This window comes from Silene latifolia, chromosome 6, assembly GCF_048544455.1.
Source record: "Silene latifolia isolate original U9 population chromosome 6, ASM4854445v1, whole genome shotgun sequence".
NCBI classification, from domain to species: Eukaryota; Viridiplantae; Streptophyta; class Magnoliopsida; order Caryophyllales; family Caryophyllaceae; genus Silene; species Silene latifolia.
This window is the reverse complement of record NC_133531.1, coordinates 133,387,066-133,403,260: the sequence shown is the minus strand read 5'-3', so window position 1 is coordinate 133,403,260 and position 16,195 is coordinate 133,387,066. Positions and strand designations below refer to the sequence as shown.

Genomic DNA, 16,195 nt, shown 5'->3' with positions numbered 1-16,195 from the left:
AAAAAGGGATATTCTACCGTGTACCCTCCAGTTTTTCGGTTTTCTATGTTGTATCCTTAAATTTTTTATATTCTACATTATACCTCTAAACTTATTACTTATTTCTCTATCATGACCTCCTTTACCTCTTCATTAACTTTATCAATATCAAACGACCGTATTTTAATCTTTATTCTGACTCGTTAATATTCTATCACTATCCTATGTGAAAAGTATCAGAAATCACTTTTCATAAGCTTAAATTACTATTAAAAACTTTAGTTATGATTCATGAAATGATAATGGAGATTTGGTGAGTTTTTAGTTAGATACATATACTATTTGGTAGGTTAATTGGTAATTTGGCGAATTAATAAGTAAATGAGTAGGTTATCGAGTAATTGGAACGGTAAGTAGCGATTTAATAGAACAAATAAGAAAATAACATATCAAAGACAATAAATAAGGTCATGGTATAGACAAATGTATAGAGTTCAGGGGTACACTATAGAATTTCAAAAATCTAGGGGTACAACCGTACAACATAGAAAACCAAAAAACTCGAGAGTACACCGTATTCCCAAGGTAATCACAAATATATCTAAGTTTACTTGCTTTATTTTGTGAGAAGGAAATAGAACAAGTGTAAACTATTAACTGAAACGGATAGAGTATATTCTAAACACCGGGTTTTTAAATTGCAATAATCTTATACGGAATGTCTAAGTTGAATTTAGCTTAGATATAATCAATTACACAATCATTAATACTATACTCTGTATGACATTATAATAATATTGTGTTTATTAATCCTACTAATTTAACGGTACTCATGAACACATAGATCAACTGGTAAGAGGTTATCCTAGTTTAACTAGAGGTCTTAAGTTCAAGTCCTGAGAATGCAGCCGTTTTAAAACTCGTGAGAGAGTTTTGCCGTCTTAGTGGTCTTATTCTGCTTAAAATCAGACTAAAACTAGTGGATAGGACTTATAAATACTAACATAGATTGAGGAAATAAAAAATCAAGACTCAACTTGATCTTGTAATACACATATTGGATGTATTTTCCCAAGTTATGCCAAATTATCATGATTAATAAACTCATGTGAGATGGCCACTATATAAATGTCACTATTAGGTGGTACGAACCTAAGAGGCTAAGAATAGAGATTTCATTACAAAAATTTAGAATACTTGAGTTGAGTAGTGAAAAGATGGAAATCAAAACTTCATTGTTTTGTTGACTAAAAACATTATGTAGTAATAGCATCATCGAGTATTATTATTGTGGTTATACTAGTCGTATTTGATTTTGATTGTTTCCTATAATGGCAAGGACGGCCTAACAACAAAGTAAACGACGGGATAAGTGTTCTTTCAAGTGCCCCATGTTTAGTTTCATTTAGTAATATTAAGCATCAAACTCTAAAATAATAAGTTACCTATTTTTAAGTATTAGTGTACAATTTAAATTTGAAGGCTCTTTATTTTGAGAATTGCTTATTCGTTTTAAAAATAAAAAATAAAATAAAATATTACTCCCTCCGTCCCGGTTAATAGTTGTTCCTTGGTTTTGGCACAAAGACCAAGAAAAGAGGAGGGAGTCAATTACTAAATGACACAAGGACGACAATTGACTAAGACACTCTAAAATAGAAAAAGATATTAAATTACCAGGACAGAGGAAGTATAAAATAAAATGGCAATCAATGACACGATCACACGACCATACATATTTTCCCAGCGAAAAAAAGTGCGAAAAAGATTTAACAAGATGTAAACATAACCCTATTCCAGCAGGATGTAACCAAAATGTCATATTTAAACTTGGCTATACTTAGAGTTGGCAATTCGGGCCGTGGGCTGAGAGGCGGCACGACATGGCACGGCTCCGGGCACGGCACGGCTCCAGGCACGGCACGAGGAGTTCTTAAGGCGGCACGGCCCTGACACGAATCAGGCACGGCTCGGGAATTGGCATGAAAGTACTAAAAATCTAGCATTTATAATACAAAAAGTACTAAAAATATTGCAATTATAGCAATTATAAAACAATTATATAGCAATTCATTATCTATTAAACAAAAAGTACTAAAAATAAAAATATAGCAGTTATAAAACATTTTTTTAAGAAAAAAATAAAAAATAAAATAAACTTAAGGCACATGGGCCGGTCCACGTGCCAAGCACGAACAGCCCATGGGCCAGCCCGCCCGAGCACGAAACTGGGCGTGTTAGGAGCGGGCCACGGTGGGGGTTCGGGTGAGTGGGCTAGGCAGTAGGCACGACATGGCACGGCCAGCCCAATATCCGTGGTTGAACCGGACCAATTTTGGAGGAAAGCACGACGGGCCGGCACACGGACCGCCCCAGCAAGACCCATTGCCAACTCTATATACTCAAGTGAACTCTCACCGTTGAAGCTATCTCCATGTTGCTAAAAATGAAACACAAATTCTCTTTTAAGATGGACAATATCCATTTTAAAATTCAGACCGGTAAAGTAGTATACATAGAACAAAAGTAGATCGCATTGAAAATAGGAAGACATTTGTCTCATCCTTGCAAGTGGGTGATATTTAACCCGTTTTATATCCGTCTTAAGCAAGACCTAATGAAAATGAAAACATCAAGATCAGATGCATATCTAGGCATCTTCTAGCTATGCGTCACGGTCCGCTACTTTTGCCGGACCGTGGCGCGCACCCTTGCCCGTCTCAAGGCAAGATGCAAGCGACAAGGATCTTCGTACTAGTGAGGGATCGCCCACTAGCACGATACTCGGGTCTCGGGTCGGTGTGTGTCGGGAATCCTAGTCACGATTATCAAGTCCGGCACACGAAAGCAATAAAAGCAAGCAATACGATTATTGAAAGCAAGCAACAAGCAACAACAAGCTTTTGGATGAGAAGCGGTTTTTCATTGACTAGCACCTCTCAAAGAGGCAAATTTGATAGTTTGGTCCTGGTAGCAGGAAACATTGAATTTACAAGTTTAGTTCAGAATAGCGATATACCTATTTATGGAAACCTATTCTAAAACTACTAAGAAAATACTTACTACAAATGTACAAGGAAAATGAAATTACATAAGCATAAATAAATCTAAGGGTTCAAGTGTGCGGATCGTCACACTCTCCCCCACCTAATCTGTTGCGCCCTCGGCAACACAAAATCTCGAACGGCGCTTGGTGAGACATCCTCGGTGAGCTGTGGCCGTCCATGCTGCATTGTGGTTTGGCTTTCTCTTGAGTCCGGCTTGTAGATACTTCTCGGTCCACACCATGATCGGATTCATCGTCCCTTCAAGAATAGAGTGCATTTCCTTGACGGCGAGACTCCCGAACATCATGTCCTCCAAGTTTATCACTCGCCTCTGATCATTCTGGAAAGTCCAAGTCCTCGTTGCTCGAGCGGAAATTTTGCGAGATCGTTCAAGGTGCTTGCTCCATCGCACCTTCACCTTGTCCATAACCACTTCAAGACTGCATTCAAGGGTAAGTGAGTTCTTCGGACGCCGAATCGGCATTTCGGCGCGGCCTCCCGATGGTACGAGGCCTTCTCTCTTGGGTCGACCGACCCATGAAACCAGGACGTCGATTCAGCATATCGACGCGGCCCCCTGATGGTACGAGGCCTATTTCTTTGGGCATTTCGGCCCTCATTGTCTACTCCTCGGTGAGGAGGTAGACTCTCCTTTCGTCCCCCAGGCCACTTAGCAGCGTAGTTAGCCTGGGTCTTGTTCGCCCTCGGCTCCACCGAACCTTTAGGCATTCCTCAAGGTCGCATCCCTTGTTTCGGCGTCGGTATCACCCTCATAGCCGAAATTCGATGCTGCCCCTTGTCTTCGTCGCTGTCTACCGTCTTCACTACGATAGACCCCATTAGTAGCATTGATCCGTCACTCGGTTTCAATACTACCAATGCTTTCTGAAAGAACTGCATCCCAAGTACTAACTTGAAGTCATCCAGCGGAACGGTGGTGAAGTCGAGCTCCCCTGCCCACTCACCCACTTGGACCGCGACCTTCTTAGCCACTCCTTGGACGCGTTTCACTTTCCCATTGACCGCCGGCGGTGTTAGCATCCCGCAGAACTAGCCCCAACCGATCGACTTCCTCTTTCGTAACAAAGTTGTGGGAGGCGCCCGAGTCGATCAAGGCCCGTGCTTGCTTCCCATTCACCATCAAGTCCACGTACATGAGCCCGTTGGATTTCTTGGCGGAGGAATCTTCGTACTTCCCCATCGCGGCCGATCCTTTGAAGTGAGCCCATCCGTGGTTGGTCTTCACCATCACTCGAGTCTTCGTTACACTCTTGGTGATAGTCGGCCAACGCCCCATCAAGACGTTCTTGAGCCCCCTTCGGCATCTTCTTGAACATGGCATTGAACTCCGCTTGGTTCGGACAATCGGCCATCTTGTGAGGACCCTTGCACACAAAACACGCGAACGGTCTCTTCGTTGTGGAAGCAGTAGAGTTTCCCACCTTCGAAGACGAGCTTGAGGGCGAGTTTGTAGTGCTCGCCGATTGGGCTTGACTTCCTTGCGAGCGGGCAGACCGTTCCCAACCGAAGTGGCGCTGTTTTGTGGCCTTTGTCCATTGTACCCACTCTGTGGCGCACCGATATTCCCCGTTGGTGCCACCACTCTTGTGCCTCTCGCTCCCCGTGAAAGTCGAGCGGGCGTTCCTGGTGATATGGCCGAAGACGAGTTTTGGGATTACGCCTCATGACCTTCTGTTGTGCCCACCTCTTCAACCCGTCAATGAATTCGAATGTCCTATCCGTCTCGGACATTTCGCTAATCTCGAGCATGCATCTTTGAGAATTCCCTCACATATTCCCGGATTGATTTGGTGTGCTTGATTTCCTTGAACTTCTTCCGAGCAACAAACTCCGTGTTCTCGGGGTAGAAGTGATCCTTCAAGATCCTCTTGAAGTCGGCCCACGATGTCACCGTAATCGTGCCCGCATCGATTTCCTTGTACCTAGCCCTCCACCACATCTTAGCATCGTCGACTAGATACATGCTTGTCGTGACAACTTCCGCGTCTTCGTCGAGCCCACTTACTCGGAAGTATTGCTCCATATCGAAGATAAAGTTATCGACCGCTTTCGAATCCCTCGCCCCATCGTAGGCACGAGGTGGAGGTGCCTTCACCTTATGGCCCCCCAAAGATTTCCCGTCGTTGGCTACCGCTTTCAAGAGTGTAGCACAAGTGTTCTCTAGCTCCTCGATCTTTCGATGGAGGTGAGCTATCTCTTCCGCCCGATCGTCGGGATTGCATCACCGATCACTTGATCCTGGACACCCATCTCGGTCATGGCCGACTCGTAGCCACTAACGGTCTTTTGCAACTCCTCGACGCTCTCCCCCATTCGCATCACGATTGTCTCAAGTAGGGGGAGTTTCTTATCGAGCGCTTCCTCTAAGGCATCCACTCGGTCTTCTATACTTTCGCCCATTTTCTCGATCACGATGAACAAATGCGGCTTGCAGAAACCCGTCTGAAGACCGGGCTCTGATACCAAATGTCACGGTCCGCTACTTTTGGCGGACCGTGGCGCGCACCCCTGCCCGTCTCAAGGCAAGATGCAAGCGACAAGGATCTTCGTACTAGTGAGGGATCGCCCACTAGCACGATACTCGGGTCTCGGGTCGGTGTGTGTCGGGAATCCTAGTCACGATTATCAAGTCTGGCACACGAAAGCAATAAAAGTAAGCAATACGATTATTGAAAGCAAGCAACAAGCAACAACAAGCTTTTGGATGAGAAGCGGTTTTTCATTGACTAGCACCTCTCAAAGAGGCAAATTTGATAGTTTGATCCTGGTAGCAGGAAACATTGAATTTACAAGTTTAGTTCAGAATAGCGATATACCTATTTATGGAAATCTATTCTCAAACTACTAAGAAAATACTTACTACAAATGTACAAGGAAAATGAAATTACATAAGCATAAATAAATCTAAGGGTTCAAGTGTGCGGATCGTCACACTATGCAACCCACTAATTTGTTAACATTTATTACATGAAACACAATTAAACATAATCAAAGATTAAGGATCACACGTGCAATACTAGGCTAAATATAACATGCATGGCCCCTCGACTTCCTACTTATCCTCCTCCTTAAGTACCCTAATGAATTATATACAGTGATTAATAAAGTAATCCCATGATTCCTAACCATGTGGAAACTTTAGCAAAGGTACACTATTCACACTCGAAGTTTTGTTTTGTTTAGCAGTAATAGAATCCTTTTCCTCTAAGGGTATCTTATTTATTATTATAAAGTGGTATCAGAGAATAAGTAGATGGTTTAATACACTAGTAGTATACAGCCTAAATCTTGGCTATTAACCTTGAGAGAGTAGAGTTCTAATCTCATCGCCAACAACCGAGCATGAATAAATCCCTTTACTCGTGCCTTGCAAATTGGAATCAGGGTCCATATTAAGACAGACATACTCGTAGCCTCAACGCCAACTATCCTGTGGCTCCCTCTACGCTAAAACAAATAAAAAACAATCGGTCTCACACTCTCACTTAAGACGGACATATTCATCTTAATATTAAAACGGGTCAAATATCACCTCAGTTAGATAGATGAGTCATGTAACCCGATCTTTTTGCTAATCTAGGTAGCACCAAAACGGACACGGACACGGACACGACACGGACACGTGATACGGCATCCCATGAAATTTAGGACACGGGACACGCTATTTAAATTTAATAAAAAACATATTTTATGGTTATAAATACCGTATGATTTTATTTTTGTAATGTATTTGATTCTAAATTTAATGTATTTGATACTAAATTTAGGTAACTGATGGTAAAATTCGACTTTAACTATAACTAATTCTCATTTCTCACCCAAACCAATCTTCTAATCAATCTCTTTTGACAATTTATTCCTCGTCTAAACTATAACATTTTTAGGCGTGTGTCCGACGAGTGTCGGGTGTCCGGGTGTCCGACACGGTGTCGGACACAGGACGACTAGTTAGGAGGAGTGTCCGTGCTACCTAGTTGCTAATATCTAGACATTTTGCTTTTGTCTCATCACTCTTATCTATTTTATTTGATCTGTTTTAAATTAAAAATACATACGCCCATCTGAAATGAGAATGTGATAAAAAAAAAAAAAAAAAAAAAAAAAAAAAAAAAAAAAAAAGGATGAGTTAGAATGTTTTAAAATCAAAACGGATGTGCCCATCTTAAACGAGAATTTGTGATAAAAAAAAGGGTGGGGGTAGAACGTGAATGCTGGGAGGAGGGAAGCTGGAGCAAGAAGGATAACCAACCCATCATCATAGGCTTTTCCCTCTTTGGGTGCCTAAAATGGGATTGCCAAACTTTGCAATCATGAGTCTACTACTCATCATTACCATTCAAGAAGTAGAAGTTGAAGAAGAAATTTATGCTCTTTCTCTTTTCTCTCTCTCTCTCTCTAAACCTAGCACATCATTTCACCAATTACATACACACACCCCTAACATTCATTATTTCTTCTATTTAAAGGACCTCACTTCCCACACCTTTCTTCTCAATCTAACTTTCATTCAAACTTCAATATCATTCCTTTCTCTTCTCTTTCTAGCTAAAAGACTGAGGAAATCTGTTTACTGGTAAGAAAATGTGTAGTGCAGAAGATTGGATAGAATCTCCTCCCGTGTCGGCTCATCGAAATGGCAAACAAAAGCATCAGCAATCAAGAAGATATAAGGTTCACGTTCGTTGCCTTGTCATGAGGTAGGTCTTAACATACTCCTATACATACACTACATTATACTCATACTAGGTTAGATGCCGAGCTCGGCTATTTTATGAAATCTACATATATTTGGTTTAAGTGCAGTACTCAAGTGTTATATATCCATGTCAGGGTATCAAGTATCATATACAAATACGCAAGTTTATACTCCCTCCATCCCAATCATTTGTTTACCTTAATTATTCTTTGTGAGAAGTATGTTAGTCAAAGGTAAACAAGTGATTGGGACGTAAGGATCTGTCACAATAACATCAAACTGTCACCGAGTTATCAAGGGCTAGAAAGTTACCTCTGTCGCATTTTAAGATGGTATCAGCCACTTTTATAGCGTAACCACCGAGATCATGACATGATATCTGGTTCCATGCACCAACCTTATTACCACCCTGCATAACCAAAGTAGCACACATCTGAACTATTACAGTTGGAAAAAATAACTCCCTATTTTGATTACTTTCACTTAACTTTGTTCGTATATACAACCGAGATCATGACAGGGTAGCTAGGAAATCTAAGTTTGATTATGTTTAGCAGGAGAAGGTCTGAAGGAACAAAGATGGAGAGCATGGAAGTAAAAAACCTGAAGTTGTACTTAGAGAACACAAGTATCCTTGAGGAGAATGAAAAGTTAAGGCAAAAGGCTATTCTCCTAATGCAAGAGAATCAAGCTCTTCTTTTAGAATATAAGAAAAAAATTATATCATGCTAGGCAAAATTATGTAGCTCTAAACTTCGTGTATGTAGCAAACTAATATAATGCTAGTAGTAATTTTTTTTTTTAATACATTTGTATTGTTGTTTTTATTAGATCTTAAAGCCTAAAGGCTCAATAAATTCTCACTTTTTTTTTTCATTAAGCATCAATCTTGAATGTCTTAGACTCTTAGTTAATGTCATGCCATGGTGTAACTTCTTGGTCTCTAGTATCTATATTTTTCTTCGGTAAGTCTCTCTTAGGACAACAGCATTCATATTAAGATGAAACGGGTCAAATATACTCCTTTTGTTATTCCCTAGGCATTCTCCTTTTGTCTCATCTATCATACTTGACCCGTTTTAAGTTTAAGACAGATATTGGTAATATTCCTTTTTGTAAACGAAGACATAAGGACAGTTTTAATGCAGACGGTATTAGTAACATGATCATAACTACCACCCACATAACTTTTTCACCTAGCTAGCTAATATCATGAGTTCATGACTGATCCTGAGTGAAAAAGGAGCATCTTTTAACAACTACAGTAAAAAAGCACCAATGGGCAAGCTTCACATAATCACATATCTTCTAAAATTCGGCCCCTACAAAAATGCATTGAGGGTGATCACTGATGTATGACATGATTAGTACTAATGATATCAGTGACTGACTGCCTTTTCCTAAGACCTGGTGACTGCTGCTGCTTACTAGGAACAAAATGGAGAGCATCAAAACCAAAGAGAAGCTTTATTAGCATTAGCAGCAGAGTAACATAAAAATGTTCTTAAACATACTATTAAGTTTAAATTTACCGTTTGATAGGTGTTCGACTACTGAGGGTAAATGTACGACTACAACCAGTCCACCAGTCAATTACCCGTCATCCGAACAATGGTGGAGCCAGGAAGTGAGGGTTGAGTAGGGAAATATAGTAGTAGTTTTTTGAGTTTGAGAGCCGATAGTTTAGAAATTGTGTTAGAACTGTTCAACTAGAGACAGTCTCGTGATAATAAAACCCGAGACCAACTCATTCAATCAAAAACCCACTCACATAGTCACATACTCATTAACAAATAACAACTGTCTCTACTCAACTAGAGACAGTTCTCATATGGGTGAGTCTCGAGATAATATTATCAGAAGACTATCTCATTTGACAATTTCTTTTAACCAAATCATTTAATACGGAAAAAAAAAAACTTTTTGAGAGATTTTGAATTTGGACTAAAGACATCGCAAACATTACCATAACGGCATAACCCTACTGTCTCAAGAACTCCACTAAATTAGATTAAAGACAAGGGAAATTATTATCCTGGCTAGCTAGCTAAGAAACTTGTGAACCAAAATTATGACAAGTTAGAAAAGGTGGGAGAGGGGGAAGACACACATATTTTCCCTGTGACCACTTTTCTTTATTCTTTTTCCTCGTCACCTTTGATTAACAATTGAACTTAAAACACTTTTTGTCAAAATACTACACTAGAAACTTCACACTCCAATGCTCACCTTTTCATGGGTCTACTAATTAGTATGGAGCATCTTGTCAAACTGTAATCATCACACAAACTAAAACTTCACTGGGGAACAGTTTCAAAATTATCAACTAATCCCCTACAAATTAATAATTTAAGCAATATACCGACATTTTACTCGCTTACCCGTGTCATACAGTTGGCACTTGACATGGGTCTGACACTTGGATACGTCATTTTAAGCCAACATAGGCAAATGTTTTAAAGAAAAAGTCAAGTCTGATACATAGACATATACCCATGTCAGATCCGTCTAAACAAGTCTAAGTAACAAAGATATTTAGTGGTCTAATTTCAATACATAATCACTGCTTAATGCTTAACAGTCAAAGCAATGATAGTAATAATAAGTAAAAATCAAAATGACGTAGGATTACATTGAACAAATAAAGGAACATAGAAGCAAGGAAAACAGTTAGTCTAAGTACGCGGCAAAATAACAATCATGAACCCACAAACCTTTTAGAAAATTATATGTTAATGCAACTATACTCAGAACTTAATCCATCCATTTCCCATTGGATGGTCCAAACACATTATAACCTTTAGTGCATTCTCTCTAAACTTAAGCTTGCTTGCACCTAAGTGAGGTGATGATGGTTAAAATAATACCGTTTTATAATAAAACCCGAGATCTTGAACTAATGCAATTTTTAAAATCCTCTTCTACGGGTCGAACATAATGTGAAATCATGTCTCTGAAGTACTCCCTTTATTTGAATCATTTGTTTACGTTTAATTAATTTCCCTCACAAAAAAATATAAAAGGTGAACAAAAGGTTTAGCCTTTCGAGCCTTATATTAGTTGGACAAGTAACATACAGTATTACCTTGCCAAATACTCCATCTATTTCAGCAGATTCTTTACGCTTTGGTTTGACATTCATTCAGAGGAATAAAAAGATGATGTAAACTTGATCTTAACCTATCAAAAATTAACCAAAAATAACAGAAGTCGTTTACTAAAGCAATTTGAAGGTACATCATGGAGAAAGGCAAGTCAACAAACTCGAGCTATACACCCATGCAACACGTTAAAATCTAACACAAATTCTTATTTGTGAAGGAGGGTATCCGTCACAAATAAGAGACGGGTACCATATTGTCTCACAAAAAACCCATAGGGGGTGAGAGAAGGAGCACATGGGGTGGGTGCCCACCTTGTCCCCTCTACCCATTTCCACTAACAAAATACCCGTCGCAAGATCCGACCCGTCACAAGCAAGACTTATTGAAAATCTAATGCCTAATTTTTCCTTTAAATAAAGTGTGTCACTTAATTTCCCAGGACTATCTATGGTCCTAATTTTTGTGGTTATCATATAGACAATTGAGCTAAAAGACATGCATATTACGCTTCCAGGTTCCAAGTTAACTGATTTTGTTCTATATAGTTCTGACTCCTAATATAATCTCGTATAAATTTATGTCCGTCACTCAACACTTAGACATGTTATGATACTTCTGAAATTTCATTCGAAGCAAAAACAGTCGAGGACAACACTTAGGCTAATACCTGGATACTTGTGATCAAGTCTGAGTAGCATAGATTTAGCCCATCTGGGCCATATTAACATATATGTGGCAGGAGACAAAGCAACAACAAAATTCAAAGTTTCAAACATCCATTTAGCTATAATCTACGATACTCAAACGCGAGTGCAAGTGTCAAGCATTTGGTATAAAATTATAAATTCGGGTGTCAGATTCTTCACGTCTCAGAATTTGAGATACATGGACCTTATAGTAATATGAGAATGTGTTCGGGGACATGTCTTTAAACTAAAAATTAATTAAAAATATAACATATTTAAAGTTTTTATAGTCAAGTGTATAAATATTTGAGACATAGGTTAAAAACCGTCAAAAATCATACTACATGCTCACATACATGTCCCCGCCTCGTACTTTTGTCACGAACAAAACTCTTTTTTCTCTGCTAGGATGCTACGAGTAGTGTCAAATAGATAAGGCCTAATTGGCAAGTGTCGGGTAAGGAACTCAGACCTATATATTAAGCGTCGTGTGGAACACGAATATGCACCTAGAAGTCAAGAACATAGGTAAGGAACTCATAACTATATCTCAAGTGTCGTGTTGAACACGAATATGCATGCACCTAAAACTCAAAGAGTCGAAGTAACACAGGCTACAACCTCTACGCGTATAGTACACACTCGTATTGTGAGTTCAACTACTAGATTAAACTGTAAAATTTACCAACTTCCAAGTCCATATATACCCTCATTCCTGCCAATGAATCCATTGAGAAATGAGTAGCCCCAGCAATCTAATAAATTGAAATGTGCACCAGAACTAGGTGTCTGAAAAAAGGACCTATATTCAACCAATACGAATGAAAGTACAAAGAAATCATTTTACATCCATGTGAAAAACCATGCATACATGATCCATATTCTATACAATTGATGAAGGGCACAATCATGTTCATTTCTCTCCCACGAAATATGCACATAGTAAGAACAGGAACAATTCAGGTAAAACGCTCAGACTAATTAAAAGTTGTATCACAAATTGGACAAATCGAACAGAAGAGCACAGTCGAACCTTAAGTGGGTATTTTCTGAGAGAACAACATTCGAATGTTGTGTGAAATCAACTAGCCCTCATATAAACGCAGCAGCTTAAGGTGCCACCAGTACCTGCAGACAGCCAATATGTATTCAGGCATTCAGCTGTCGGCTTGCATACTAGCATAGTGTAGATTCTTTACATCGGGGAGTTAATTTGCCAGATGACACAACTATGCAACTACTGAGGCTCCATCACAGAGAGCTCGTAATCCTAGAAACTCAAGATCAACTAAGCAAGCAACACAAAGTTCATGATATTTGTGCAAAAACACACAGATGCCGCCTAACTAAGAAACCGTTTCAGCTTGTAAATTTTTTCCATTTGGGAACAACAGCTTGCAATTTTTTTACTAGCGTCACCTAAGGAACTCCTACCTATATCTTGGTTGTCACATTGAGCACGAATAAGCACCTAAAACCCAAGAGTCAAAGTAACAAAGGCTACAGTTGGCTACACGCCTACACCATCTACGCATACAATACACACTCATATGGTGAGTTCCACTACTAAATTGAATTGTGCACCGGAACTTGTTGTCAGAACAAAGGACTTCTATTCAACCAATATGAATGACAGTATAGAGAAACCATTCTACATCCATGAGAATTGCCATGCATACATGACCCATATGCTAGGCCATTGATGAAAGGCACAATCAGATTCATTTCTCTCCCACTAAATATACACATACTAAGAACAGGGACAATTCAGGTAAAACGCTCAGACTAATTAAAATTGTATCACAAATTGAACAAATCAGACAGAAGAGCGCAGTCTAACCTCATTGTGTATTTTCCGATCAAATGTTGTGTGAAATAAACTATCCCTCATATAAACGCAGCAGCTTAAAGTGCCACCAGTACCTGCAGACCATCAATATGTATTCAGCTTTCAGGTGTCGTCGGCTTGCATACTAGCATAGTGTAGATTCTTCACATCAGGAGTTAATTTGCCAGATGCCACAACTATGCAACTACCGAGGCTCCAGTACAGAGAGCTCCGATCAAAGAGTTTGTTTCCAGATAACCTTAATGAAAATTGCATTAGGAATTGCATCAGGTATTTATTCCATAACACACGATGTAACGTAATTAAGAGTGATGTTATCTCAAGTCCCATATTTTCATTTCCAATAGAACCAAGATTCATTACTCTTTGGTTCTGAATCATGATGGACGAAGCAAAATGCACACTAAAGTGGCTAAGCTTCGTTTAGGGTATGTTTGGATTAAGGAATTTGGAGGGAAAAGAAAGGAATGGAGAATAGGGATTTAAAATCCCTTGTTTAGATAGCAAATGAGGGTGGAGGGAAATGGAGGGGAAGAGATTTGGAGGGATCCATTTTTCCCCTTCCAAGCCTAATCAAAATCTCTCCACAATAAGCAAGATTTGGAGGGAAATTGTATCCAAACAACCACACTCCATTCCTCCTTCTCTCCCTTTCCCTTTCCTCCTTCCCCCTCCCTTCCCTTTCCCTCCACTTTTGCTATCCAAACACATCCTTATTGTGAAGTAGCAAGGCACATGGCTTTAGATCTCGGCAGAGACGTATCATATCGCCCGAGATGTATCGGTATCGGAGGCCGCCGATACGAGATATCCCGAGATGTATCGGGCAAATTGAAAACAAGAAAGTATCGGCCGAGACGACCGATTTATAACGTGTATCGCCCAACTCGATCTGATACAAGCCCGCGATGAACTCGATATGAACGAGTTATAACTTGTACCGGCCAAGTTTTTTAATGAAAAGCTCTTAGAAACTGTAGAGCATTAGTCAAAGTAATTATCCTAAGTAGAATTAATCTTAACTTTATATGAAATAGTCAATAGATGATGAAATATCTACAAAAGCTTGTAAAATAAATATCACCGAGATAATAGCGATTCACAGCGCGACGGCCGAGTCGGGGACAATTCCGCGACTCCGTTACCGCGACCGATACCACTATTTAAAACCCTCAACTACTAGCAGCCCTTGCTATCATTTAGAAACATCCTCTTTGTATTGTTAACACAAAGTTAAGGTTGCATACATTCGACCCCTCCTACCCCGCAATTTGCAGGAGCCATTAAAGCATTGAGTTAATGATGATGTTGCTATCTCAAGTTCCATATCCCGGGATTGTTTTCACGACTATCACCCCATTGCCCTTCTAAGATGGTTTTCACCTTCCCCCACTCGCTACTACGACATAGACGGTGGTTACCATTAACATCATGATTACTAGATCAAAAGCTTATAAAGGCTTTCCAGTATTCATAGTCATGATTAACAATTATCTCTATCCTAATCATTTGTTTACCTTGATTGAAATACTCTCGCAAAGAATATAAAAGGTAAACAAATAATTGGGATGAAAGGAGTATTTCATTTTTGGATAATGAGAAAACCCGCAACCGGTTACCTTTTTACCCAGAGCGCATTAAGCAAACAATTAGCAAAGTCACATGTCTACAAATAATTGAAACTTGTGAAGAAATAAAACAATATAGAAATTAGGGGCTGACTGCAATACATTGTTGCAAAATTCACATTCACCAATAATAATCAGAGAAACGACATCGTAACTAATTAACACTGAAAAGTTGGAGTTGATAGAACAATTAAAAGTAGAGTTTGAGACAAGTGTTCACCAGTTAACAACGCCGGGGCATTGGCAGGTTCAGCGAGCTGCCGCAACAATGGCGAATGTTTCTCTGTAAAACGCAGAGGATTGCGAATGAGAGAGAGGAGTAGTTTTTAGTTTATGTTCAAAGCGGGCAACAGTGGAACGGCAGAGACTAGAGCTGTCCGCCGTGTCGGATTCGGGTTATGCGGTTCGGACTAGAATACGGGTCGGATATGGTTCAAGCCGGTTTATTCTAGTTAAGATCAGGTCAGGCCGTCAAGGTCATAATAAGTCAACGTGGCCAATGTGGCGGCCCAGCTCGATCCGGCCTGCCAAAACGGGCCCATTTTCCCCTAACCTATTTACCAGATGGGTATTGCTCTTTCACATACGCATTTTACTCTTTCATATACTTTTTTTCATAAATTTTCCATACTATGCCCCCAAATTGTGTCTCTTCTCCTTCATCAAACTATAATCAAATTACTTCTAAAATCTGCAATTATAGATCACCAAATTCACCATTATCCTACATAGCGTATCCTTGTATACTTATTTTAGTCAATAGAACACTTTTTTCCGCTTTAATTTGCAAACCCTAGGTTTTAAAAACCAAAAAATGTGTACACTGCCTCTCAATCGTATCAATAAAGCAACTCCAATCAGACAAAATTTTTCATTATGACTTAGAATTAGATAATAGGAGTAAAACATGTTTATATAATCATCATTAATAATTTTGAATAAATTTTCTCTTTTTTACTATAATTTTGTTTAACAATTTGAGCTTTTCAAGTTTATTATGGGTAAGGGGTGGTTAATTTGTCAGGCGACGACATACAAGGCCTCAGACGGAGAGTGGGGGTGTTCGCTGGCGAGACGGAGGTGGATGAGTTTTAATTCTTGTGCACAAGTGGTGCTATGTTCATATGCGTAGACTTTTCGACGATTGACGGTCGAAAATGGCAACCGATAAATGACACTGCAAAG

The 16,195-nt window shown here is 39.5% G+C and overlaps 1 long non-coding RNA gene across 5 annotated transcripts; it reads right to left on the bottom strand.

The window, feature by feature from the left end:
* Nucleotides 1-1,637: 1,637 nt before the first annotated feature.
* On the bottom strand, nucleotides 1,638-15,434 carry LOC141587318 (uncharacterized). Of its 5 annotated transcripts, none has more exons than XR_012519748.1 (5): nucleotides 15,231-15,434; nucleotides 13,374-13,620; nucleotides 12,567-12,661; nucleotides 8,056-8,152; nucleotides 1,638-1,978 (listed from the first exon to the last, which is right to left on the bottom strand). It is a non-coding gene; the product is annotated as an uncharacterized LOC141587318 (long non-coding RNA). The 5 variants fall into 5 exon arrangements; XR_012519746.1 differs by lacking the exon at nucleotides 1,638-1,978 and adding an exon at nucleotides 2,023-2,419; XR_012519750.1 differs by lacking the exon at nucleotides 1,638-1,978 and adding an exon at nucleotides 2,426-2,593.
* Nucleotides 15,435-16,195: the final 761 nt, after the last annotated feature.